Consider the following 5,000-nt stretch of genomic DNA (forward strand, 5'->3'; position numbering starts at 1 on the left):
GGAAAAGTTCCCCATGAAAGGCTGGGGATACAATTATTGATACAAATAATGTGCCTAAGGGTACATTTATTTTTCTAAGTCCCAGAAATCCGTCACTGAACATCACGACTTACAAACACATCTTCCCCCGGTCCTCCCATATACGGCACGGGGACAAGTATGAAGAATGAAAATCATGTGTGTATGGAACATATAATGTGCCTGAGAGCACATTTTTTTGCTAAGTCCCAGAAATCCGTCACTGAACATCACGACTTACAAACACATCTTCCCCCGGTCCTCCCATATACGGCACGGGGACAAGTATGAAGAATGAAAATCATGTGTGTATGGAACATATAATGTGCCTGAGAGCACATTTTTTTTCTAAGTCCCAGAAATCCGTCACTGAACATCACGACTTACGAAGACATGTTCCCCCGGTCCTCCCATATACGGCACGGGGACAAGTATGAAGAATGAAAATCATGTGTGTATGAAACATATAATGTGCCTGAGAGCACATTTTTTTTCTAAGTCCCAGAAATCCGTCACTGAACATCACGACTTACGAAGACATGTTCCCCCGGTCCTCCCATATACGGCACGGGGACAAGTATGAAGTATGAAAATTTTTGGTCACAGCGTGAAATCCCTCTAATGATCATGAAAATAGCATCGGATCACTTATCTGACCATAAAAAGTGAACCAAAACCCTATTTGGACAAACTTTTTGGTCCTATGAAAAAATCACTTTTCATATATGTCATGGTCGAAAATTTTCTAAGTCCCAAAAAATCACATATTCTCGAATATCTCGAAAACTACTTATCGGACAGGGGTCAACCAAGGTGTTTTAGAAAGGTCTTTACTAGCTCTATTTAATGAGCCATAGCGACTTTCAAGTGATTTTTTGACACTTTTTCGCATATCGGCATCCTTGGTTCCCATACTGGCCATAGGCCATAGGGCACCGAACGGCCAACTTTTGGTCCGGGGGTGAAATTTTTTTTTCACGAGATTTTGATGAAAATGGCTTCGGAACGCGTTTCTAATAATGAAAAGTGAAACCAAACAGTATTTGCGAAGAAAAAATTGTCCTATGAAAAAATCACTTTTTCTTAGGGTACGGGTCAAAAATTTTCTAAGTCCCAAAAAATCACATTTTCTCGAATATCTCGAAAACTACTTATCGGACAGGGGTCAACCAAGGTGTTTTAGAAAGGTCTTTACAAGCTCTATTTAATGAGCCATAGCGACTTTCAAGTGATTTTTTGACACTTTTTCGCATATCGGCATCCTTGGTTCCCATACTGGCCATAGGCCATAGGGCACCGAACGGCCAACTTTTGGTCCGGGGGTGAAATTTTTTTTTCCACGAGATTTTGATGAAAATGGCTTCGGAACGCGTTTCTAATAATGAAAAGTGAAACCAAACAGTATTTGCGAAGAAAAAATTGTCCTATGAAAAAATCACTTTTTCTTAGGGTACGGGTCAAAAATTTTCTAAGTCCCAAAAAATCACATATTCTCGAATATCTCGAAAACTACGTATCGGACAGGAGTCAACCAAGGTGTTTTAGAAAGGTCTTTACAAGCTCTATTTAATGAGCCATAGCGACTTTCAAGTGATTTTTTGACACTTTTTCGCATATCGGCATCCTTGGTTCCCATACTGGCCATAGTCCCATAGGGCACCGAACGGCCAACTTTTGGTCCGGGGGTGAAATTTTTTTTTCACGAGATTTTGATGAAAATGGCTTCGGAACGCGTTTCTAATAATGAAAAGTGAAACCAAACAGTATTTGCGAAGAAAAAATTGTCCTATGAAAAAATCACTTTTTCTTAGGGTACGGGTCAAAAATTTTCTAAGTCCCAAAAAATCACTTATTCTCGAATATCTCGAAAACTACTTATCGGACAGGGGTCAACCAAGGTGTTTTAGAAAGGTCTTTACTAGCTCTATTTAATGAGCCATAGCGACTTTCAAGTGATTTTTTGACACTTTTTCGCATATCGGCATCCTTGGTTCCCATACTGGCCATAGGCCATAGGGCACCGAACGGCCAACTTTTGGTCCGGGGGTGAAATTTTTTTTTCACGAGATTTTGATGAAAATGGCTTCGGAACGCGTTTCTAGTAATGAAAAGTGAAACCAAACAGTATTTGCGAAGAAAAAATTGTCCTATGAAAAAATCACTTTTTCTTAGGGTACGGGTCAAAAATTTTCTAAGTCCCAAAAAATCACTTATTCTCGAATATCTCGAAAACTACTTATCGGACAGGGGTCAACCAAGGTGTTTTAGAAAGGTCTTTACTAGCTCTATTTAATGAGCCATAGCGACTTTCAAGTGATTTTTTGACACTTTTTCGCATATCGGCATCCTTGGTTCCCATACTGGCCATAGGCCATAGGGCACCGAACGGCCAACTTTTGGTCCGGGGGTGAAATTTTTTTTTCACGAGATTTTGATGAAAATGGCTTCGGAACGCGTTTCTAATAATGAAAAGTGAAACCAAACAGTATTTGCGAAGAAAAAATTGTCCTATGAAAAAATCACTTTTTCTTAGGGTACGGGTCAAAAATTTTCTAAGTCCCAAAAAATCACATATTCTCGAATATCTCGAAAACTACGTATCGGACAGGGGTCAACCAAGGTGTTTTAGAAAGGTCTTTACAAGCTCTATTTAATGAGCCATAGCGACTTTCAAGTGATTTTTTGACACTTTTTCGCATATCGGCATCCTTGGTTCCCATACTGGCCATAGGCCATAGGGCACCGAACGGCCAACTTTTGGTCCGGGGGTGAAATTTTTTTTTCACGAGATTTTGATGAAAATGGCTTCGGAACGCGTTTCTAATAATGAAAAGTGAAACCAAACAGTATTTGCGAAGAAAAAATTGTCCTATGAAAAAATCACTTTTTCTTAGGGTACGGGTCAAAAATTTTCTAAGTCCCAAAAAATCACTTATTCTCGAATATCTCGAAAACTACTTATCGGACAGGGGTCAACCAAGGTGTTTTAGAAAGGTCTTTACTAGCTCTATTTAATGAGCCATAGCGACTTTCAAGTGATTTTTTGACACTTTTTCGCATATCGGCATCCTTGGTTCCCATACTGGCCATAGGCCATAGGGCACCGAACGGCCAACTTTTGGTCCGGGGGTGAAATTTTTTTTTCACGAGATTTTGATGAAAATGGCTTCGGAACGCGTTTCTAGTAATGAAAAGTGAAACCAAACAGTATTTGCGAAGAAAAAATTGTCCTATGAAAAAATCACTTTTTCTTAGGGTACGGGTCAAAAATTTTCTAAGTCCCAAAAAATCACTTATTCTCGAATATCTCGAAAACTACTTATCGGACAGGGGTCAACCAAGGTGTTTTAGAAAGGTCTTTACTAGCTCTATTTAATGAGCCATAGCGACTTTCAAGTGATTTTTTGACACTTTTTCGCATATCGGCATCCTTGGTTCCCATACTGGCCATAGGCCATAGGGCACCGAACGGCCAACTTTTGGTCCGGGGGTGAAATTTTTTTTTCACGAGATTTTGATGAAAATGGCTTCGGAACGCGTTTCTAGTAATGAAAAGTGAAACCAAACAGTATTTGCGAAGAAAAAATTGTCCTATGAAAAAATCACTTTTTCTTAGGGTACGGGTCAAAAATTTTCTAAGTCCCAAAAAATCACATTTTCTCGAATATCTCGAAAACTACGTATCGGACAGGGGTCAACCAAGGTGTTTTAGAAAGGTCTCAACAAGCTCTATTTAATGGGCCATAGCGACTTTTTAGAGATTTTTTGACAAATTTTGTCATATCGGCATCCCGAGTTCCCATACTGGCCATAGGCCATGGGGCCCCGAACGAAAAAATTTTGGTCCGAGGGTCAAAATTTTTTTTCTCATAAATTTGTTCAAAACGCCGTCGGAACGCGCCTTAGATCATGAAAAGTGAAAAGAAACAGTATTTTGCAAAAGTTGGGGTGGCCTATGACTTACATGGCCACGTCCTAGGTCCGAGTTCCCGAGGTCGTGTTCTTCAGTGGCGGAAAAAAATGGCCACTTGTGGGAGATGCAAAATGTTCATTTTGTATTATAGGGGACACACTATCGAAGCGAAAATTTCAGAAATGGCCTAAAACGTGAAGAAATGATGGGGTATGTACGAAAAGAAGGTTTTTATGGTCAAACGGTGAAATTTTTTTTTTATGAAAAATTTTGGTCTCCCACCGTTCATGAATTTCTAGGACCAAAAATCGAAAAATTTGAAAACTTCACGATCGAAAGGGAAACGCATATGTGGTGTTCCTAGGTGTGTACGGTGTACGAAAAACGGGTTCACGATGAGATATCAGGCAAATAAGTGGACCTAAAGTGAGTTATACGGGTAAGACGAGGTGTCCAAAGACCGAAATAGGGGTACCAACTGAGAACGAAATGAAGGTCCCCGAAGTCGCCATACAAGTTATAGGAGGTGTCCAAAGTACGAAAAGAGTTCCATATTCGGCTGTTCCTACTATATGGTTCCCTGATTGCTGCTCCAAGGAGTAGTGAGGAAGTGTCCAAAGGTCTGTTGGGGGTATCGAGGTGATACCCTCGACGGACAATATGCACGAAAAGTGGTTCGATGATCTATCCTGTAGGTCGTACGGCAGCCATACCCGGCTGGAAGTACCGCGGTAATTCCGCAATAAAACGTTCGCCAGACGAACAAACAAATTGAATTAGCTCATCGTAGTGTACGGAAACGAAACGAAAATGTAAGGTGATTAGGGATCCGGGAGCAATCTCGCGATCCCATGGTTCGGTGTAAGAAATGATACGAAGTGTTCATAAGTCTCCTCTGGAGGCAGAACCATCGTAGCAAAGTTCGGGAACCCAAGGGTCACAAAAACTCGTAGGACGATATCCACGAATAATCGGGGACTTGTGGGGACTACCGTGCCCTGACAAGTCAACTACACCTTAACTGGTGATGGTCGTCCTACGGGGACCTGCGGGGAACAAAAGGGTCACA

This window comes from Anopheles stephensi, unplaced genomic scaffold, assembly GCF_013141755.1.
Source record: "Anopheles stephensi strain Indian unplaced genomic scaffold, UCI_ANSTEP_V1.0 ucontig253, whole genome shotgun sequence".
NCBI classification, from domain to species: domain Eukaryota; kingdom Metazoa; phylum Arthropoda; class Insecta; order Diptera; family Culicidae; genus Anopheles; species Anopheles stephensi.